This window comes from Pelmatolapia mariae, linkage group LG23 (genome assembly GCF_036321145.2).
Source record: "Pelmatolapia mariae isolate MD_Pm_ZW linkage group LG23, Pm_UMD_F_2, whole genome shotgun sequence".
Lineage (NCBI taxonomy): Eukaryota > Metazoa > Chordata > Actinopteri > Cichliformes > Cichlidae > Pelmatolapia > Pelmatolapia mariae.
The window spans coordinates 7,967,416-7,991,933 of record NC_086246.1 but is presented as its reverse complement, the minus strand read 5'-3'; positions in this window follow the sequence as shown (position 1 = coordinate 7,991,933).

Genomic DNA, 24,518 nt, shown 5'->3' with positions numbered 1-24,518 from the left:
GTTGAGGCCAGGTTAATCAAACCAGGGCCTGTGTCTCTGGTTGAGGCCATCTACACCACACCACACCAGGGCCTGTGGCTCTGGCTGAGGCCATCTACACCCCTCCAGGGCCTGTGCTGCTGGCTGAGGCCATCTACACCCCACCAGATCCTGTTCTGCTGGCTGAGGCCAACTACACCACACCAGGGCCTGTGGCTCTGGCTGAGGCCATCTGCACCCCACCAGAGCCTTTGCTGCTGGTTGAGTCCAACTACACCACACCACGGCCTGTGGCTCTGGCTGAGGCCATCTACACCCCACCAGGGCCTGTGGCTATGTCTGAGGACATCTACACCACACCAGGCCTGTGTTGCTTGTTGAGGCCATCTACACTACATCAGGGCCTGTGTGCTTTTGACTGAGGCAACTTACACCACACCAGGGCCTGTGGCACTGGCTGAGGCCATCTACACCCCACCAGAGCCTGTGCTGCTGGCTGAGGCCAAATACACCACACCAGGGCCTTTGGCTTTGGCTGAGGTAATCTACACCACACCAGGGCCTGTGGCTCTGGCTGAGGCCATCTACACCACACCAGGGCCTGTGGCTCTGGCTTAGGCCATCTACACCAAATCAGAGCCTGTGCTGGTGGCTGAGGCCATCTACACCCCTCCAGGGCCTGTGCTGCTGGCTGAGGCAATCTACACCCCTCCAGGGCCTGTGCTGCTGGCTGAGGCCATCTACACCACACCAGGGCCTGTGTTGCTGGTTGAGGCCATGTTAATCACACCAGGGTCTGTGCTGCTGGCTAAGGCCTTCTACACCACACCAGTTCCTTTACTGATTGCTGAGGTTGACTGCAACATGCCAGAGCTTCCGCTTCTGGCTGAGGCCATCTACACCACCCCAGGTCCTGTGCTGCTGGCTGAGGCCATCTACAGCACACCAGGGCCTGTGTGCTTTTGGCTGAGGCCACCTCCACCAAACCAGTGCCTGTGGCTCTGGCTCAGGCCATCTACACCACACCAGGGCCTGTGTTGCTGGTTGAGGCCATGTTAATCACACCAGGGCCTGTGCTGCTGGCTGAGGCCACCTACACCACACCAGGGCCTGTGGCTCTGGCTGAGGCCATCTACAGCACACCAGGGCCTGAGATGCAGGATGAGGCCACCTCCACCTCACCAAGTCCTGTGCTGCAAGTTGAGGTCATCTACAACACACCACGGCCTGTTTTCCTAGCTTTGGCCACCTACAACACACATGGGCATGTGCTTCTGGCTGAGGCCAGCTACACCACACCAGGGCCTGTGTGCTTTTGACTGAGGCAACTTACACCACATCAGGGCCTGTGTGCTGTTGGCTGATGCCACCTCCACCTAACCAGTGCATGTGGCTCTGGCTCAGGCCATCTACACCACACCAGGGCCTGTGTTGCTGGTTAAGGCCATGTTAATCACACCAGTGCCTGTGCTGCTGGCTGAGGCCACCTACACCACACCAGGGCCTGTGGCTCTGGCTGAGACCATCTACAGCACACCAGGGCCTGAGATGCAGGATGAGGCCACCTCCACCTCACCAAGTCCTGTGCTGCAAGTTGAGGCCATCTACAACACACCACGGCCTGTTTCCCTAGCGTTGGCCACCTACAACACACATGGGCATGTGCTTCTGGATGAGGCCATCTACACCCCACCAGGGCCTGTGTGCTTTTGACTGAGGCAACTTACACCACATCAGGGCCTGTGTGCTTTTGGCTGAGGCCACCTCCACCAAACCAGGGCCTATGGTTCTTTCTGAGGCCATTTACACCCCACCAGATCCTGTGCTGCTGGCTGAGGCCAACTACACCACACCAGGGCCTGTGGCTCTGGATGAGGCCATCTGCACCCCACCAGAGCCTGTGCTGCTGGTTGAGTCCAACTACACCACAACAGGGCCTGTGTTGCTGGTTGAGGCCATGTTAATCACACAAGGGCCTGTGCTGCTGGCTGAGTGCTTTTGGCTGAGGCCACCTACACCAAACCAGTGCCTTTTGCTCTGGCTGAGGCCATCTACACCCCACCAGGGCCTGTGTTGCTGGTTGAGGCCATGTTAATCACACCAGGGCCTGTGCTGCTGGCTGAGGCCATCTACACCACATCAGGGCCTGTGTGCTTTTGGCTGAGGCCATGTCCACCAAACCAGTGCCTGTGGCTCTGGCTGAGGCCATCTACACCACATCAGGGCCTGTGTTGCTGGTTGAAGCCATGTTAATCACACCAGGGCCTGTGCTGCTGGCTGAGGCCATCTACAACACACCAGGGCCTGTGTTGCTGGTTGAGGCCATGTTAATCACACCAGGGCCTGTGCTGCTGGCTGAGGCCATCTACACCACATCAGGGCCTATGTGCTTTTGGCTGAGGCCATGTCCACCAAACCAGTGCCTGTGGCTGTGGCTGAGGCCATCTACACCACATCAGGGCCTGTGTTGCTGGTTGAGGCCATGTTAATCACACCAGGGCCTGTGCTGCTGGCTGAGGCCATCTACACAACACCAGGGCCTGTGTTGCTGGTTGAGGCCATGTTAATCACACCAGTGCCTGTGCTGCTGGCTGAGGCCATCTACAACACACCACGCCCTGTTTTCCTAGCTTTGGCCACCTACAACACACATGGGCATGTGCTGCTGGCTGAGGCCATCTACACCACATCAGGGCCTGTGTGCTTTTGGCTGAGGCCACCTGCACCAAACCAGGGCCTGTGGCTCTTTCTGAGGCCATCTACACCACACCACATCCTGTTCTGCTGGCTGAGGCCAACTACACCACACCAGGGCCTGTGGCTCTGGCTGAGGCCATCTGCACCCCACCAGAGCCTGTGCTGCTGGCTGAGGCCAACTACACCACACCAGGGCCTGTGGCTCTGGCTGAGGCTATCTACACCCCTCCAGGGCCTGTGGCTATGTCTGAGGCCATCTACACCACACCAGGGCCTGTGTTGCTGGTTGAGGCCATGTTAATCACACCAGGGCCTGTGCTGGTGGCTAAGGCCATCTACACCACACCACACCACAGCCTGTGCTGCTGGCTGAGGCCAACTACACCACACAAGGGCCTGTGGCTCTGGTTGAGGCCATCCACAGCACACCAGGGCCTGAGTTGCAGGATGAGGCCACCTCCACCTCACCAAGTCCTGTGCTGCTAGCTCAGGCCATCTACAACACCCCACCAGGGCCTGTGCTCATGACTTTGGCCAACTACACCACATCAGGGCCTGTGTGCTTTTGACTGAGGAAACTTACACCACACAAGGGCCTGTGCTGCTGGCTGAGGCCATCTACACTACACCAGGGCCTGTGTCGCTGGCTGAGGCCAGGTTAATCACACCAGGGCCTGTGCTGGTGGCTAAGGCCATTGTAATATTTAAAGAAATTAGGTCACTGCTGAACTGTATATAACCATCATCCTTAACATTACATTAATTATCATTTCATCAAAGTGTTTATTGAAGCTGCTGGCATTATGTTATAAGTTATATTATAGGGGTTATCATAATCAAGTATTAACATGTTTATTACAGGTGCAGTTATAACCACTTTAAAATGATTGAGTTAATATATATATATCATAACTCATAGCCTGAGTATATTGTTACAGTAAAATAGTAGCTGAGCAAAGGCCTGAATGTATTCAGCTTCTTGTGGTATTTGAGTTTGCTTAGTTACAGGTGACACAAGGAGGACAAGTCCATGGAGACCTCAAAGGCCTGAGATCATCACCATATTTGGATGGATGCCAGAAAGGGGAACTTCTGTGTCTGCAGTTATCTCTTAAAATACATGAATGTTCTGTACATGCAAATTATGTGACTGTAAACGCAAGAGGGGGCGTTACAATACCCTGATGGGATAAAAGCAATCTAGAGTGTATTTTGGGTAGAGATGTACAACTGATGTTTTGCAGTTTGCACCTCTCCACGCTGCGTGCATTCATTAAAATCAATTGTTTGACCGACCTCTTCTGGACCATCATTGTTTTACTCTCGTCCTCAATTTCGAACGCGTAACATTTGGTGCGTTGGCCGAGGGTTGAGGGGGAGAAAGTTGGAGATTGAGACCGAGAGGGTCTGAGGTGCTCAAACGGGCAGACACGAGTCAGTGGTCGAAGTGAGTGGACATAAGCCGGCTTATCTAAAGGTAAGGCACTACCTGTTGAATTATTTCCAAACTGTGCCAGATTGACGATTACAAAATTGAAAGTCTACTCACTGACATTACTGGTAAAGGTCTGTTTTGATTTTGGTGAAAATCTCATGAGAATGGAAGTTGAAGTAATGATAATGAAGTATAAAATAAGTAAAGAGAATAAGAGAAAATAGGATTAAGTGAAGTTGAAACGGTTGTGAAGAAGTAATAAGTGTATGAAAAAAGTGAATTGAGATAAGGTTAAGGAATTACACTGGTAAATGAATGTAGTATGACAGGGAATTAGTGAAGTTTGTGGCAGTAATGTCTCCATTGATTATAAAGCCGGGCTTGGACACCGATGTGGTTGGTTTTGTGGTTTTTGTGGGGTGTCTTCAAAAGTAATTAAATTGTATAGAACGGAACATTGGGAATGTTCTAAGAAGTGCTTTTGTCGGAAGGTGACGCTTCCAATTTGTCGCGGACGCTCGGCATTTTCCTCGGAGAGGGATAGTTCACTTGGCAAGTGTGGAAACGACGACGCTCCAGAATAGTCACTGACTGGGTCAGTTTACCGTCTGGGACGGTATTTTGCACTTTTTTGGTCGATAGAAACCGGGTTTCGGGCGTGTAACGTTACAATTATAACTTCGGGGAAGTCTACCATAACTTTTCGACAGGGGTTTAGTTGGTTGCCGCTTTTAAATTGTCTTAGAGTATTAGTTATCTGACCACGGCCCGGGGCCGAGACTGGTTATAATTGATTACAAAAAACTCAGGGAGTTTATCGGTTGGACCGTTAAGGTTAAATTTTTTCTAAATTCGGTAGGTTGTTCGCTTTCAGGCCTTGTACATATTTGTATATTTTATAAGACGTCTCGGTGTTATAATTTGTTGTTATAATTTCTATGTTTGTATATAGGCTCTGTCTGCCACGGGTACTGCAGCAAGCCGGTTATTTTGAGAGTGTGTGTCTGTGTCTATGTAAATGAGATGCCTGTGACTTATTTAGAGTGACGTTTCTTGTTTACTAATGAGTGACTAACGACTGACTGTCGGGACTGGGTTCTGGATGACTTACGTGTGTGTTTTAAGGGAAGAAATGTGTTTGTGCATATTATATTTGCATTATTGTTGTTGATTATGATGTTACGTACATGAAAAACGTAAGTTGGAAGTAAGATTATTGTTTTATACATCTGCGAAATAAGTAATAATTGTTGAAATTGATAGGACTCCTGTTTTACTGACGACTTGAACTGACATGGTGTTTGTGCATGAAGTTGGGTATTGATTTGCGTACGTACAAATGTTTGATCACGGTTCGTGTGTGGTGGATTATACATGGACAGGTGAAGTTGCCAACGTGACCTGTCGTTGTCAAGCGGTGCTTTCAGATGCTCATTATGGCTTTTTAGTAACTGCAGTAATAAGGCACTCACAACAAATATTATTAGACTTTACCGCTCGTAGTCTCATTATATTTCGGGCGCTGGAATTATACTGTAGTCCCGATAGTGACCCTATTGTGGCGGAACGTGACTTTCCGGCATTTTGTGTTTCTGCCTTTCAGGATTTTGATATTGCATTTCAGTGGACCGGATAGATTGCATTGCAGTTGTGTTTGTGGGTTACTGTATTGTAAATATTTATGATGATATGTACATATAATGGATGAAATACAACATACAGTTTTGGGCCCACATACTAGAGATATGACTGGATTTACTTTCAGTCTTGTGTTGACTCCAATGACGGACGGTCAGACATGGTGGGTGGAAACTGAGGTGCGTGTTTGCTGTGAAATAGGGGCCACTGACCATGACTCAAAACACAAAGGCTGTGAGATGAAAAATTACTGTGAGTAACGGTTTGACTTTTGACTAGGGAAATAATATGCTTATTTTTGGGTCTATGAAGATATTTGACTTTGAGTGATGTTATGAGAGGTTGAGTTTATTTTTCTGTTTAAAAACACATAAGTATATGGACTTAGTACACCCACTCAAGAAATCATTGTGTGACTGATGCTACAAAACTGACATAAAGAATGGTGATGTGTGTGGAGAAGTGTTAGTTGTCCTGATTTGTGAAAGAGCGCTATTAAAATGTGTGTGAGTGAAATGAAGGCATATTGTTTTTAGATAAAGATTTAGTAGAATTACTGATTATTTGTAGACTGTGAAATTAAAAGGAAGTCTCTGCAGGAGCTGTAGAAACAGGAAATACTGTGCTGCTGTGTGTGTGAGAGGAAGGTGTGTGAGTGATTGATGATGTGAGGGGAGCACCCAGAGAAATAGACAGACCTTAAATTCTAAGAAGATTAAGCGAATGCATGTTTTAAGAAAAGTAATAAAGTAATAAAATTATATTAATTACAGGTTTTAGAAAAGAGACAGACCGAGAGAAATAAATGCATGAACTAACAATTACATTAAGGAAGTGAAAACGCACGTACACAAACTGTTACAGGTGAAATTATTGTTGGAAAGTTTAATACACACATGAAATAAAGAAAGCAGTTTACACTCCTTTAATTTCCAGAACCAGTGTGTCCCCCAGACCTGATAACACCCTTGCCCAGTTGGCCCCCGTATCAGGCGAGCATGGAAGGCTGGACAGCCCATGACGGGTAAGATCCCACCTCGAAACCCTGGGACAACCTAAGGCAAGGCGCAGTCACGATTGCTTGTACCTAAGTCCCGGAGTGACCTTGGAGTCACTGGAGGAGACGGGACTTCAATGGGTAAAGCTGCTGGGTACAGGCGAAGGGGAAATGCCACTAACAATGACCAGTGATGAGCCAGAGAGAGAAAACACACCCTGTCAAAAGGAGTCTGAAACACTGCAAAAGAAACATTTACGAGATCACAAAGATCACGAATAAACATTTATAAAAATAACACACACAAACAGAAAATGCATTAACCCTACAGAGATAAGCTCATGAAGAGTAATGCATAGATAGTGATTAAAACCTGCCTAAGAACACAAACATATGTAATTAAATGAGCTTGCTAATTTCATGAGTGTTAAACTAGTGTGAATGATGAAGACAATACACTTAAAACACACTTGGATAAAATAGAGTTGTGGAATAACTCAAACGAAGCTGTATGACAAGGGAGTGAGTTATGGAAAAAACAAAAACAAAAGAGAAGTGATTAAAGTAGTTTAAGAAGGGTGACTTAGGAGCGCTGTTGCACTGATTGATAAAAACAAGTGATTAGTATAGAAAGAAAATGAAAATAATTGAATAATGTGATAAGGTTTAAACATGTATTTATCTTGTGACTGAGTATGAAAATTAGTTGGAGAGCTAATGTGAGTGATGACAGAGGAGCTTGCTGTGTGTGTGTGATTGAGGCCTTGAGGAAAGGAAGCAAAGTAGACAGCTGAGAGGTGTAAATTTGATTAAGAGGTTTATAAATTAGTGTTGACATATTGTGAGAACGTGCTTATATGTTAGGTTGAATGTGAGTTTGGTAAAGTGCTTAAAGGGGGATATTGTGTACGAAACGGTGTAGCTTTTTACGTTTTGGGTGTGTTCTATGGGTGAAATTTAAGATTGTTGAAGATTTTTGAGGTTGTTGTTTTATTTTTAAAGAGGGAGTTTTAATAAACATGGACATGTTTAAGGGGTTTTGTAACAGTGCACTTATAAAGAAAAAACCTGTCAGGTGATTTTGTTTTGTACTTTGATGAGCTAATACTCAGCTCTCTTTTTTCTCATTTTTGTTCTAAGCAGGCCTGCAAAAGACAACAATGAATAACGGCGCCGACAATAGTCTCAGGAAAATAAAAAGTAAGGTGACCTTTTCCGAATTACAATGGGTCAGATTGTGGGTCCCTGTCTAAGAGGATTGCAGCGAGCCAATCCAGTCCAAAAGTATAAAGAACTATTTTCCTAGAAACGAGTAAAAAGAAAATAAATGATTATATAAATACACTGAGTTTGCTGAAAGTGGAAAATCTGATTATTCGTGCGGAAGTCTACCAATACCCGATGTTAATGCGTGTGAGTGAATGTGTGGGTGAATGGACGGACCAGGAAGACCATAGGTTGGACCGACTGGACACTGACAAAAGACTGGACTAAGGTTGGACACATGACTGATAATTGTTATGTTTTAAGTTTTGTTTTATAACACAGGTTGGATCATAAGTGGAGAAACTGAGTATAAAAGGTGATGTTCTGTTTAACACACAGGCTTTTGTTTATAGGACGTTTCAAGGATGCAGGCTGTGGATGGAGCCAAGAAGGGATTTTGACATGATGATTAATTTGATTTCATTCCTTAAACACAGGTTTGAAGACCCGGAGCAACTATACCTAATATGATATGATTAACTTTTCTTTTAATTCCCTAACCTGAGTGAAGGATTTTGAGTTTGTAACACATGAGATGTGTCACAAAAAGGGGGGTTTTAATATATGCGATTAGCTACATGAAATGTGCTCTTTTAGGGTTACTAAGCAAATGTCTACGTGACCTTTACCTAATAACCTTTGTGATGATAAACTTGTTTACCGACTTGCTCTCTTGTAGAACATACAGACTTAGAAAAGGGGAACCTCAGCTCTGAGTTTTGAGAATAACTCTGTTAAGTTGACAGGAAACACGTCGGAATAGCCATATAGGGCAAATGTGTTAGAGCTTGTAATTAAATGTGGGACTTGAAAAGAGGAAGCAAATTTGGTACAGGACGTACTTGAGATGATTAGATGAGAGAAGGAGAAGGTCAGGAATAGTTTAAAGTAAGATTGAGAAATTAAATGGGGTAAAAGGGGGTGTAGCTTCAGGGCAGTTCACAGCCCGGCGTAAACTCAAGGTGCTGTCACAGCTTAAGTTATTTGTTTGATTTATTTTATGACAAAATAATAAGGAAATATTAAAAATATACAACACGTTGAGGAGATCTCTTTTGTTATAGTGTTTAACATGGAAGATGCCTCTCTGGAGCTTCTCTCCTGATGCTACTCCACCAAAAGACGCTTATCCATAGAGACTATGTCAGCTCCCAAACAGACAACAACAAACCAAGACTAGCAATAAACAATCTAAACATAAATAATAACAAATAAAGAACAATACAGAATAAAATTTGAACGGAGGAATAAAATAGTGAAATGTGGATTATTAAATATTAAGTATTTCTCTTAAAAGGTCTCTGTTAGCTGACGCCAAGCGGTCGCAGCAGATGGCTGCCCGTACCTGAGCATGGTTCTGCCGGAGGTTTCTTCCTGTTAAAAGGGAGTTTTTCCTTCACACTGTTGCCAAAGTGCTTGCTCAATAGGGGGCCACAAGATTGGTGGGTTTTTCTCTGTATATATGAAGCGCCATGAGGCAATTTTTGTTGTGATTTGGCGCTATATTTTTAATATGAATTTGCTCATTATCTTGTTTTATGTACTTTAATAATGAAGGCTGGCTTGTAGAGCAAGGCCACCTTTTACTCACAAACAAGTGCTCAGCCAGACTAAAAAAACAGGAAGTTTTAGTGCACAAGGCATATTAATAGATATAGACACAAAAAGAGGAACTCCCCATATAAACAACATTCAAAAATGTGTGAAGTATAAAGTACCGAAATAACACTATATAAGTCACAGCTGATGATTCTAATGTTAGAGAGCTCTTGCAACTGGCGTCTGAGCTGTGCAGAGGTCGCTCTTAAGACAGGTACTTATGTAGGTTAACATAAGGTTGAGTCCAACAGAAGCAAGGCACCCTAAATGCGCACAGCATGCAGCAGGGGTTGCCAAAATAATATAGGAAACAGCACATGTAGGGAGAGAACACTCACTAAAAGTTCTGACTAACATAGTGTGGTGGCTTATGTGAACTTGCAGGCGTTCACTATGACATCATTAGCACAACAGAGACTGAGTAAAGTTTTAGATGCTGGAAATGTGACACTTACACATGAAGGAATCAATATGGCAGATTTAATGGGATTAGGAGGACCTCATGATTGTACCAAGAAAGCAGAACTTGAAGGGAAAGTCAGGGAAGATTTAAAAGCAGGACCGGTTGGGATTTGGGATTTAGAGATTCTTTTATTGCTATCATATAATCTGCCTTATGATGACTGCATTAATAACATGTTGTACAGTATTATTTTAATAGTATTGAATATGTTTGTCATAACAGTGATGTCTCTATTTACAGGTTGAGTTGATTTCATACACAATGCATAACTGTGCTTGTTTAGAGTTGATGTTCCGTTCAAAAGGGTTTTAAGCTTCACTGGTGAGAGTGTCCAGGTGATACATGTTGAGGGAAGACGAGAACATAGCAGGTTAATTGCATGCACGCTTACAAACACACATGATTTAAATATAGGCCAGGCCGAAGGCCTGGACTTTATGTAGCTTTTAAATTTACAGCTCCTAACTTGCAGGAATGGCGTGGAGTGTAATAAATGAATGGAAAACATGATTACAGACACAAACATGTTATGGATTTATTTTGTAGGGTAAAGGTGGACCACATGGTGCTTTGTTTCTGCTTAGCAACTACTGAGTCGGGTGAAACAAAATGTTGTAGATAATACAAACTTGTCTAACTGGTATGAACAGTAACTTTTGCATGTTATGTATATGCTTGAAGCAAAAAGAGGCGTAAATGATGATAGAAAATTTTGAAGTGTGTTTTCTAGTGGAGATTTAGGCTGACATAGGGATGGTGTATATTTTACCCGGGGTGTTTTTAATAGAACTAAAAGCGTTGCTCACACACATAAAGAGTATTGAGATTAACTAAAGTTAATATAATGGATAGAGCCCAGAACATGATATTGTCAACAAACTTTGAATAATTAAAGGAACATTAGATGAACAAAGTAGGTTAGTGAGGTGTAGCAGAGAGAGGCTGTTTGTTTTTTATCCCTTACAGGAGAAGATTTCCACTAGAGAGGGACCCAGAAAAGGAGCAGAGACCACTTAAGCATGAAGTGTTTTCAAGTGGGAGCTGGTGTTTTATTACTGGACCACCTAGAGGACATGAGGTGGTTGTCTGATTTGCTGAGTCAGAGCACGGCTAGAGAGGGTCAGAGCGAAGGCAGTGGACCTGGGAATGGTGGTTTCGGGGCCCATGATACCATTAATGGATCTAGAGGTGACAGAGTGGGTCGAGGAGTGACACAAGGAAATGGTGTGGTGATGTCTCTGGAGAGACATCAAGAGAGGGAATTGTAATATTTAAAGAAATTAGGTCACTGCTGAACTGTATATAACCATCATCCTTAACATTACATTAATTATCATTTCATCAAAGTGTTTATTGAAGCTGCTGGCATTATGTTATAAGTTATATTATAGGGGTTATCATAATCAAGTATTAACATGTTTATTACAGGTGCAGTTATAACCACTTTAAAATGATTGAGTTAATATATATATATCATAACTCATAGCCTGAGTATATTGTTACAGTAAAATAGTAGCTGAGCAAAGGCCTGAATGTATTCAGCTTCTTGTGGTATTTGAGTTTGCTTAGTTACAGGTGACACAAGGAGGACAAGTCCATGGAGACCTCAAAGGCCTGAGATCATCACCATATTTGGATGGATGCCAGAAAGGGGAACTTCTGTGTCTGCAGTTATCTCTTAAAATACATGAATGTTCTGTACATGCAAATTATGTGACTGTAAACGCAAGAGGGGGCGTTACAATACCCTGATGGGATAAAAGCAATCTAGAGTGTATTTTGGGTAGAGATGTACAACTGATGTTTTGCAGTTTGCACCTCTCCACGCTGCGTGCATTCATTAAAATCAATTGTTTGACCGACCTCTTCTGGACCATCATTGTTTTACTCTCGTCCTCAATTTCGAACCCGTAACACCATCTACACCACACCACACCACAGCCTGTGCTGCTGGCTGAGGTCATGTTAATCACACCAGGGCCTGTGCTGCTGGCTGAGGCCACCTACACCACACCAGGGCCTGTGTTGCTGGTTGAGGCCATGTTAATCACACCAGGGCCTGTGCTGCTGGCTGAGGCCACCTACACCACACCAGGGCCTGTGGCTCTGGCTGAGGCCATCTACAGCACACCAGGCCCTGAGATGCAGGATGAGGCCACCTCCACCTCACCAAGTCCTGTGCTGCAAGTTGAGGGCATCTACAACACACCACGGCCTGTTTTCCTAGCTTTGGCCACCTACAACACATATGCTTCTGGCTGAGGCCAGCTACACCACACCAGGGCCTGTGTGCTTTTGACTGAAGCAACTTACACCACATCAGGGCCTGTGTGCTTTTGGCTGAGGCCACCTCCACCAAACCAGGGCCTGTGGCTCTTTCTGAGGCCATCTACACCACACCAGATCCTATGCTGCTGGCTGAGGCCAACTACACCACACCAGGGCCTGTGGCTCTGGCTGAGGCCATCTGCACCCCTCCAGGGCCCGTGCTGCTGGCTGAGGCCATCTACACCACACCAGGGCCTGTGTTGCTGGTTGAGGCCATGTTAATCACACCAGGGCCTGTGCTGCTGGCTGAGGCCACCTACACCACACCAGGGCCTGTGGCTCTGGCTGAGGCCATCTATAGCACACCAGGGCCTGAGATGCAAGATGAGGCCACCTCCACCTCACCAAGTCCTGTGCTGAAAGGTGAGGCCATCTACAACACACCACGGCCTGTTTTCCTAGCTTTTGCCACCTACAACAAACCAGGGCATGTGCTTCTGGCTGAGGCCATCTACACCCCACCATATCCTGTGCTGCTGGCTGAGGCCAACTACACAACACCAGGGCCTGTGGCTCTGGCTGAGGCCATCTGCACCCCACCAGAGCCTGTGTTGCTGGTTGAGTCCATCTACACCCCACCAGAGCCTGTGCTGCTGGCTGAGGCCAAATACACCACACCAGGGCCTGTGGCTCTGGCTGAGGCCATCTATACCACACCAGGGCCTGTGGCTCTGGCTGAGGCCATCTTCACCAAATCAGAGCCTGTGCTGGTGGCTGAGGCCATCTACACCCCTCCAGGGCCTGTGCTGCTGGCTGAGGCCGTCTACACCCCTCCAGGGCCTGTGCTGCTGGCTGAGGCCATCTACACCACACCAGGGCCTGTGTTGCTGGTTGAGGCCATGTTAATCACACCAGGGCCTGTGCTGCTGGCTGAGGCCACCTACACCACACCATGGCCTGTGGTTCTGGTTAAGGCCATCTACACCCCTCCAGGTCCCGTGCTGCTGGCTGAGGCCATCTACACCACACCAGGGCCTGTGTTGCTGGTTGAGGCCATGTTAATAACACCAGAGCCTCTGCTGGTGGCTAAGGCCATCTACACCACACCAGTTCCTTTACTGATTGCTGAGGTTGACTGCAACACGCCAGAACTTCCGCTTCTGATTGCTGAGGCCATCTACACCACCCCAGGGCCTGTGGCTCTGACTGAGGCAATCTACAGCACACCAGGGCCTGTGTGCTTTTGGCTGAGGCCACCTCCACCTAACCGTTGCCTGTGGCTCTGGCTGAGGCCATCTACACCACACCAGGACCTGTGTTGCTGGTTGAGGCCATGTGAATCACACCAGGGCCTGTGCTGCTGGCTGAGGCCATCTACACCACATCAGGGCCTGTGTGCTTTTGGCTGAGTCCATGTCCACCAAACCAGTGCCTGTGGCTCTGACTGAGGCCATCTACACCACATCAGGGCCTGTGTTGCTGGTTGAGGCCATGTTAATCACACCAGGGCCTGTGCTGCTGGCTGAGGCCATCTACACCACATCAGGGCCTGTGTGCTTTTGGCTGAGGCCACCTCCACCAAACCTGTGCCTGTGGCTCTGGCTGAGGCCACCAAACCCACACCAGTTCCTTTACTGCTGGTTGAGGATGATTGCAACACACCAGGTCTTATGCTTCTGGCTTAGGCCACCTACACCAAACCAGAGCCTGTGCAGGTGGCTAAGGCCAACTACAGCACACCACACCACAGCCTGTGCTGCTGGCTGAGGCCAACTACACCACACAAGGGCCTTTGGCACTGGCTGAGGCCATCTACACCACACCAGAGCCTGTGCTGCTGGCTGAGGCCAAATACACCACACCAGGGCCTTTGGCTTTGGCTGAGGCAATCTACACCACACCAGGGCCTGTGGCTCTGGCTGAGGCCATCTACACCACACCAGGGCCTGTGGCTCTGGCTTAGGCCATCTACACCAAATCAGAGCCTGTGCTGGTGGCTGAGGCCATCTACACCCCTCCAGGGCCTGTGCTGCTGGCTGAGGCCATCTACACCCCTCCAGGGCCTGTGCTGCTGGCTGAGGCCATCTACACCACACCAGGGCCTGTGTTGCTGGTTGAGGCCATGTTAATCACACCAGGGCCTGTGCTGCTGGCTAAGGCCTTCTACACCACACCAGTTCCTTTACTGATTGCTGAGGTTGACTGCAACATGCCAGAGCTTCCGCTTCTGGCTGAGGCCATCTACACCACCCCAGGTCCTGTGGCTCTGGCTGAGGCCATCTACAGCACACAAGGGCCTGTGTGCTTTTGGCTGAGGCCACCTCCACCAAACCAGTGCCTGTGGCTCTGGCTGAGGCCATCTACACCACACCAGGGCCTGTGTTGCTGGTTGAGGCCATGTTAATCACACCAGGGCCTGTGCTGCTGGCTGAGGCCACCTACACCACACCAGGGCCTGTGGCTCTGGCTGAGGCCATCTACACCACACCAGGGCCTGAGATGCAGGATGAGGCCACCTCCACCTCACCAAGTCCTGTGCTGCAAGTTGAGCCCATCTACAACACACCACGGCCTGTTTTCCTAGCTTTGGCCACCTACAACACACATGGGCATGTGCTTCTGGCTGAGGCCAGCTACACCACACCAGGGCCTGTGTGCTTTTGACTGAGGCAACTTACACCACATCAGGGCCTGTGTGCTGTTGGCTGATGCCACCTCCACCTAACCAGTGCCTGTGGCTCTGGCTCAGGCCATCTACACCACACCAGGGCCTGTGTTCCTGGTTAAGGCCATGTTAATCACACCAGGGCCTGTGCTGCTGGCTGAGGCCACCTACACCACACCAGGGCCTGTGGCTCTGGCTGAGGCCATCTACACCACACCAGGGCCTGAGATGCAGGATGAGGCCACCTCCACCTCAGCAAGTCCTGTGCTGCAAGTTGAGGCCATCTACAACACACCACGGCCTGTTTTCCTAGCGTTGGCCACCTACAAAACACATGGGCATGTGCTTCTGGATGAGGCCATCTACACCCCACCAGGGCCTGTGTGCTTTTGACTGAGGCAACTTACACCACATCAGGGCCTGTGTGCTTTTGGCTGAGGCCACCTCCACCAAACCAGGGCCTATGGTTCTTTCTGAGGCCATTTACACCCCACCAGATCCTGTGCTGCTGGCTGAGGCCAACTACACCACACCAGGGCCTGTGGCTCTGGCTGAGGCCATCTGCACCCCACCAGAGCCTGTGCTGCTGGTTAAGTCCAACTACACCACAACAGGGCCTGTGTTGCTGGTTGAGGCCATGTTAATCACAACAGGGCCTGTGCTGCTGGCTGAGGCCATCTACAACACACCAGGGCCTGTGTTGCTGGTTGAGGCCATGTTAATCACACCAGGGCCTGTGCTGCTGGCTGAGGCCATCTACAACACACCACGCCCTTTTTTCCTAGCTTTGGCCACCTACAACACATATGGGCATGTGCTGCTGGCTGAGGCCATCTACACCAGATCAGGGCCTGTGTTCTTTTGGCTGAGGCCACCTCCACCAAACCAGTGCCTGTGGCTCTGGCTGAGGCCACCTAACCCACACCAGTTCCTTTACTGCTGGTTGAGGATGATTGCAACACACCAGGTCTTATGCTTCTGGCTGAGGACACCTACACCAAACCAGAGCCTGTGCTGGTGGCTATGGCCAACTACAGCACACCACACCACAGCCTGTGCTGCTGGCTGAGGCCAACTACACCACACAAGGGCCTGTGGCTCTGGTTGAGGCCATCTACAGCACACCAGGGCCTGAGTTGCAGGATGAGGCCACCTCCACCTCACCAAGTCCTGTGCTGCTAGCTCAGGCCATCTACAACACCCCACCAGGGCCTGTGCTCATGACTTTGGCCAACTACACCACATCAGGGCCTGTGTGCTTTTGACTGAGGAAACTTACACCACACAAGGGCCTGTGCTGCTGGCTGAGGCCATCTACACTACAACAGGGCCTGTGTCGCTGGTTGAGGCCAGGTTAATCACACCAGGGCCTGTGGCTCTGGTTGAGGCCATCTACATCACACCACACAAGGGCCTGTGGCTCTGGCTGAGGCCATCTACACTTCACCAGGGCCTGTGGTTCTGGTTCAGGCCATCTACACCCCTCCAGGACCTGTGCTGCTGGCTGAGGCCATCTACACCCCTCCAGGGCCCGTGCTGCTGGCTGAGGCCATCTACACCACACCAGGGCCTGTGTTGCTGGTTGAGGCCATGTTAATCACACGAGGGCCTGTGCTGGTGGCTAAGGCCATCTACACCACACCACTTTCTTTACTGATTGCTGAGGTTGACTGCAACACGCCAGAGCTTCCGCTTCTGGCTGAGGCCATCTACACCACCCCAGGGCCTGTGGCTCTGGCTGAGGCCATCTACAGCACACCAGGGCCTGTGTGCTTTTCGCTGAGGCCACCTCCACCTAACCAGTGCCTGTGGCTCTGGCTGAGGCCATCTACACCACACCAGGACCTGTGTGCTTTTGGCTGAGGCCATGTTAATCACACCAGGGCCTGTGCTGAGGGCTGAGGCCATCTACAACACATCAGGGCCTATGTGCTTTTGGCTGAGGCCATGTCCACCAAACCAGTGCCTGTGGCTCTGGCTGAGGCCATCTACACCACATCAGGGCCTGTGTTGCTGGTTGAGGCCATGTTAATCACACCAGGGCTTGTGCTGCTGGCTGAGGCCATCTACACCACACCAGGGCCTGTGTTGCTGGTTGAGGCCATGTTAATCACACCAGGGCCTGTGCTGCTGGCTGAGGCCATCTACAACACACTACGGCCTGTTTTCCTAGCTTTGGCCACCTACAACACACATGGGCATGTGCTGCTGGCTGAGGCCATCTACACCACATCAGGGCCTGTGTGCTTTTGGCTGAGGCCACCTCCACCAAACCTGTGCCTGTGGCTCTGGCTGAGGCCACCTAACCCACACCAGTTCCTTTACTGCTGGTTGAGGATGATTGCAACACACCAGGTCTTATGCTTCTGGCTGAGGCCACCTACACCAAACCAGAGCCTGTGCTGGTGGCTAAGGCCAACTACAGCACACCACACCACAGCCTGTGCTGCTGGCTGAGGCCAACTACACCACACAAGGGCCTGTGGCTCTGGGTGAGGCAATCTACACCATACCAGGGCCTGTGGCTCTGGTTGAGGCCATCTACAGCACACCAGGGCCTGAGTTGCAGGATGAGGCCACCTCCACCTCACCAAGTCCTGTGCTACTAGCTCAGGCCATCTACAACACCCCACCAGGGCCTGTGCTCATGACTTTGGCCAACTACACCACATCAGGGCCTGTGTGCTTTTGACTGAGGAAACTTACACCACACAAGGGCCTGTGCTGCTGGCTGAGGCCAGGTTAATCACACCAGGGCCTGTGGCTCTGGTTGAGGCCATCTACACCACACCACAAGAGGGCCTGTGGCTCTTGCTGAGGCCATCTACACTACAGCAGGGCCTGTCGTTCTGGTTAAGGTCATCTACACCCCTCCAGGGCATGTGCTACTGGCTGAGGCCATCTACACCCCTCCAGGGCCCGTGCTGCTGGCTGAGGCCATCTACACCACACCAGGGCCTGTGTTGCTGGTTGAGGCCACCTACACCACACCAGGGCCTGTGGCTCTGGCTGAGGCCATCTACAGCACACCAGGGCATGAGATGCAGGATGAGGCCACCTCCACCTCACCAAGTCCTGTTTTCCTAGCTTTGGCCACCTACAACACACATGGGCATGTGCTTCTGGCTGAGGCCATCTGCACCCCACCAGAGCCTGTGCTGCTGGTTGAGTCCAACTACACCACACCAGGGCCTGTGGCTCTGGCTGAGGCCATCTACACCACACCAGGGCCTGTGGCTATGTCAGAGGACATCTACACCACACCAGGCCTGTGTTGCTTGTTGAGGCCATCTACACTACATCAGGGCCTGTGTGCTTTTGACTGAGGCAACTTACACCACACCAGGGCCTGTGGCTCTGGATGAGGCGATCTACACCCCAACAGAACCTGTGCTGCTGGCTGAGGCCAAATACACCACACCAGGGCATTTGGTTTTGGCTGAGGCAATCTACACCACACCAGGCCTGTGGCTCTGGCTGAGGCCATCTATACCACACCAGGGCCTGTGGCTCTGGCTTAGGTCATCTACACCAAATCAGAGCCTGTGCTGGTGGCTGAGGCCATCTACACCCCTCCAGGGCCTGTGCTGCTGGCTGAGGCCGTCTACACCCCTCCAGGGCCTGTGCTGCTGGCTGAGGCCATCTACACAACACCAGGGCCTGTGTTGCTGGTTGAGGCCATGTTAATCACACCAGGGCCTGTGCTGGTGGCTAAGGCCATCTACACCACACCAGTTCCTTTACTGATTGCTGAGGTTGACTGCATCAAGCCAGAGCTTCCGCTTCTGGCTGAGGCCATCTACACCACCCCAGGGCCTGTGGCTCTGGCTGAGGCCATCTACAGCACACCAGGGCCTGTGTGCTTTTGGCTGAGGCCACCTCCACCAAACCAGTGCCTGTGGCACTGGCTGAGGCCATCTACACCACACCAGGGCCTGTGTTGCTGGTTGAGGCCATGTTAATCACACCAGGGCCTGTGCTGCTGGCTGAGGCCACCTACACCATACCAGGGCCTGTGGCTCTGGCTGAGGCCATCTACAGCACACCAGGGCCTGAGATGCAGGATGAGGCCACCTCCACCTCAGCAAGTCCTGTGCTGCAATTTGAGGCCATCTACAACACACCACGGCCTGTTTTACTAGCTTTGGCCACCTACAACACACATGAGCATGTGCTTCTGGCTGAGGCCAGCTACACCACACCAGGTCCTGTGTGCTTTTGGCTATGGCAACTTACACCACATCAGGGCCTGTGTGCTTTTGGCTGAGGCCACCTCCACCAAACCAGGGCCTGTGGCTCTTTCTGAGGCCATCTACACCACACCAGATCCTGTGCTGCTGGCTGAGGCCAACTACACCACACCAGGGCCTGTGGCTCTGGCTGAGGCCATCTGCACCCCACCAGAGCCTGTGCTGCTGGTTGAGGCCAACTACACCACACCAGGGCCTGTGGCTCTGGCTGAGGCCATCTACACCCCACCAGGGCCTGTGTTGCTGTCTGAGGACATCTACACCACACCAGGCCTGTGTTGCTTGTTGAGGCCATCTACACTACATCAGGGCCTGTGAGCTTTTGACTGAGGCAACTTACACCACACCAGGGCCTGTGGCTCTGGCTGAGGCCATCTACACCCCACCAGAGCCTGTGCTGCTGGCTAAGGCCAAATACACCACACCAGGGCCTTTGGCTTTGGCAGAGGCAATCTACACCACACCAGGGCCTGTGGCTCTGGCTGAGGCCATCTACACCACACCAGGGCCTGTGGCTCTGGCTTAGGCCATCTACACCAAATCAGAGCCTGTGCTGGTGGCTGAGGCCATCTACACCACACCACGGCCTGTGCTCCTTGCTTTGGCCACCTCCACCTAACCAGGGCCTGTTATGCTGGCTAAGGCCAACAACACCACGACAGGGCCTGGGGCTCTTGCTGGGGCCATCTACACCCCACCAGTGCCTGTGCTGCTGGCTGAGGCCAACTACACCACACCAGGGCCTGTGGCTCGGTCTGAGGCCATCTACATCACACCAGGGCCTGTTCTGCTGGGTAAGGCCAACTACACCACACCAGGGCCTGTGGCTCTGGCTGAGGCCATCTACACCACACAAGGGCCTGTGGCTTTGGCTGAGGCAATCTACACCACACCAGGGCCTGGTGCTCTGGCTGATGCAATCTACACCACACCAGGGCCAGTGGCTCAGGCTGAGGTTGACTGCAACACACCAGGGCTTGCGCTTCTGGCTGAGGCCACCTACACCAAACCAGGGCCTGTGCTGGTGGCTAAGGCCATATACACCACACCAGTTCCTTTACTGATTGCTGAGGTTGACTGCAACACGCCAGAGCTTCCACTTCTGGCTGAGGCAATCCGCACAACACCAGGGCCTTTGGCTCTGGCTGAGGCCATCTACACCACATCAGGGCCTGTGTTGCTGGTTGAGGACATGTTAATCACACCAGGGCCTGTGCTGCTGGCTGAGTGCTTTTGGCTGAGGCCACCTACACCAAACCAGTGCCTGTGGTTCTGGCTGAGGCCATCTATACCTCACCAGGGCCTGTGTTGCTGGTTGAGGCCATGTTAATCACACCAGGGCCTGTGCTGCTGGATGTGGCCATCTACACCACATCAGGGCCTGTGTGCTTTTGGCTGAGGCCACGTCCACCAAACCAGTGCCTGTGGCTCTGGCTGAGGCCATCTACACCACACCAGGGCCTGTCTTGCTGGTTGAGGCCATCTACAACACACCACGGCCTGTGTTGCTGGTTGAGGCCATGTTAATCACACCAGGGCCTGTGCTGCTGGCTGAGGCCACCTACACCACACCAAGGCCTGTGGCTCTGGCTGAGGCCATCTACAGCACACCAGGGCCTGAGATGCAGGATGAGGCCACCTCCACCTCAGCAAGTCCTGTGTTGCTGGTTGAGGCCATCTACAACACACCACGGCCTGTTTTCCTAGCTTTGGCCACCTACAACACACAAGGGCCTGTGCTGCTGGCTGAGGCCATCTACATCACATCAGGGCCTATTTGCTTTTGGCTGAGGCCACCTCCACCAAACCAGTGCCTTTGGCTCTTGCTGAGACCATCTATACCACACCAGGGCCTGTGTTGCTGGTTGAGGCCATGTTAATCACAACAGGGCCTGTGCTGCTGGCTGAGGTCATCTACACCACACCAGGGCCTGTGTGCTTTTGGCTGATGCCACCTACACCACACCAGGGCCTGTGGCTCTGGCTGAGGCCATCTACAGCACACCAGGACCTGAGTTGCAGGATGAGGCCGCCTCCACCTCACCAACTCCTGTGCTGCAAGTTGAGGCCATCTACAACACACCACAGCCTGTTTTCCTAGCTTTGGCCACCTACAACACACATGGGCATGTGCTTCTGGCTGAGGCCAGCTACACCACACCAGGTCCTGTGCTGCTGGCTGAGGTTTACTGCAACACACCAGGGCTTGCGCTTCTGGCTGAGGCTACCTCCACCAAACCAGGGCATGTGCTGGTGTCTAAGGCCATCTACACCAAACCAGTTCCTTTACTGATTGCTGAGGTTGACTGCAACACGCCAGAGCTTCCGCTTCTGGCTGAGGCCATCTACACCACCCCAGGGCCTGTGGCTCTGGCTGAGGCCAACTACAGCACTCCAGGGCCTGTGGCTCTGGTTGAGGCCATCTACACCACACCAGGGCCTGTGGCTCTGGCTGATACCTTCTACACCACACCAGGTCCTCTGTTGCTGGTTGAGGCCATGTTAATCACACCAGGGCCTGTGCTGCTAGCTGAGGCCATCTACACCACATCAGGGCCTGTGTTGCTGGTTGAGGCCATGCTAATCACACCAAGGCCTGTGCTGAGGGCTGAGGGCTGAGGCCATCTACACCACATCAGGGCCTGTGTGCTTTTGGCTGAGGCCATGTCCACCAAACCAGTGCCTGTGGCTCTGGCTGAGGCCATCTACACCACATCAGGGCCTGTGTTGCTGGTTGAGGCCATGTTAATCACACCAGGGCTTGTGCTGCTGGCTGAGGCCATCTACACCACACCAGGGCCTGTGTTGCTGGTTGAGGCCATGTTAATCACACCAGGGCCTGTGCTGCTGGCTGAGGCCATCTACAACACACCACGGCCTGTTTTCCTAGCTTTGGCCACCTACAACACACATGGGCATGTGCTGCTGGCTGAGGCCATCTACACCACATCAGGGCCTGTGTGCTTTTGGCTGAGGCCACCTCCACCAAACCTGTGCCTGTGGCTCTGGCTGAGGCCACCTAACCCACACCAGTTCCTTTACTGATTGCTGTGGTTGAGGATGATTGCAACACACCAGGTCTTATGCTTCTGGCTGAGGCCACCTACACCAAACCAGAGCCTGTGTTGCTGGTTGAGGCCATGTTAATCACACCAGGGCCCGTGCTGCTGGCTGAGGCCAACTACTCCACATCAGGGCCTGTGTTGCTGGTTGAGGCCATGTTAATCACACCAGGGCCTGTGCTGCTGGCTGAGGCCATCTACACCACACCAGGGCCTGTGTTGCTGGTTGAGGCCATGTTAATCAAACCAGGGCCTGTGCTGCTGGCTGAGGCCATCTACAACACACCACGGCCTGTTTTCCTAGCTTTGGCCACCTACAACACACATATGCATGTGCTGCTGGCTGAGGCCATCTGCACCACATCAGGGCCTGTGTGCTTTTGGCTGAGGCCACCTCCACCAAACCAGTGCCTGTGGCTCTGGCTGAGACCACCTAACCCACACCAGTTCCTTTACTGCTGGTTGAGGATGATTGCAACACACCAGGTCTTATGCCTCTGGCTGAGGACACCTACACCAAACCAGAGCCTGTGCTGGTGGCTAAGGCCAACTACAGCACACCACACCACAGCCTGTGCTGCTGGCTGAGGCCAACTACACCACACAAGGGCCTGTGGCTCTGGTTGAGGCCATCTACAGCACACCAGGGCCTGAGTTGCAGGATGAGGCCACCTCCACCTCACCAAGTCCTGTGCTGCTAGCTCAGGCCATCTACAACACCCCACCAGGGCCTGTGCTCATGACTTTGGCCAACTACACCACATCAGGGCCTGTGTGCTTTTGACTGAGGAAACTTACACCACACAAGGGCCTGTGCTGCTGGCTGAGGCCATCTACACTACACCAGGGCCAGTGTCGCTGGTTGAGGCCAGGTTAATCACACCAGGGCCTGTGGCTCTGGTTGAGGCCATCTACATCACACCACACCAGGGCCTGTGGCTCTGGCTGAGGCCATCTACACTTCACCAGGGCCTGTGGTTCTGGTTCAGGCCATCTACACCCCTCCAGGGCCTGTCCTGCTGGCTGAGGCCATCTACACCACATCAGGGCCTGTGTGCTTTTGGCTGAGGCCACCTCCACCAAACCAGTGCCTGTGGCTCTGGCTGAGGCCATCTACACCACACCAGGGCCTGTGTTGCTGGTTGAGGCCATGTTAATCACACCAGGGCCTGTGCTGCTGGCTGAGGCCATCTACTCCACATCAGGGCCTGTGTGCTTTTGGCTGATGCCACCTACACCACACCACGGCCTGTGGCTCTGGCTGAGGCCATCTACAGAACACCAGGACCTGAGTTGCAGGATGAGGCCGCCTCCACCTCACCAACTCCTGTACTGCAAGTTGAGGCCATCTACAACACACCACAGCCTGTTTTCCTAGCTTTGGCCACCTACAACACACATGGGCATGTGCTTCTGGCTGAGGCCAGCTACACCACACAAGGGCCTGTGCTGCTGGCTGAGGTTTACTGCAACACACCAGGGCTTGCGCTTCTGGCTGAGGCTACCTCCACCAAACCAGGGCCTGTGCTGGTGGCTAAGGCCATCTACACCACACCAGTTCCTTTACTGATTGCTGAGGTTGACTGCAACACGCCAGAGCTTCCGCTTCTGGCTGAGGCCATCTACACCACCCCAGGGCCTGTGGCTCTGGCTGAGGCCAACTACAGCACACCAGGGCCTGTGGCTCTGGATGAGGCCATCTACACCACACCAGGGCCAGTGGCTCTGGATGAGGCCATCTACACCACACCAGTGACTGTGTTGCTGGTTGAGGCCATGTTAATCACACCAGGGCCTGTGCTGCTGGCTGAGGCCATCTACACCACATCAGGGACTGTGTTGCTGGTTGAGGCCATGTTAATCACACCAGGGCATGTGCTGCTGGCTGAGTGCTTTTGGCTGAGGCCACCTACACCAAACCAGTGCCTGTGGCTCTGGCTGAGGCCATCTACACCGCACCAGGGCCTGTGTTGCTGGTTGAGGCCATGTTAATCACACCAGGGCCTGTGCTGCTGGCTGAGGCCATCTACACCACATCAGGGCCTGTGTGCTTTTGGCTGAGGCCATGTCCACCAGACCAGTGCCTGTGGCTCTGGCTGAGGCCATCTACACCACATCAGGGCCTGTGTTGCTGGTTGAGGACATGTTAATCACACCAGGGCCTGTGCTGCTGGCTGAGGCCATCTACACCAAACCAGG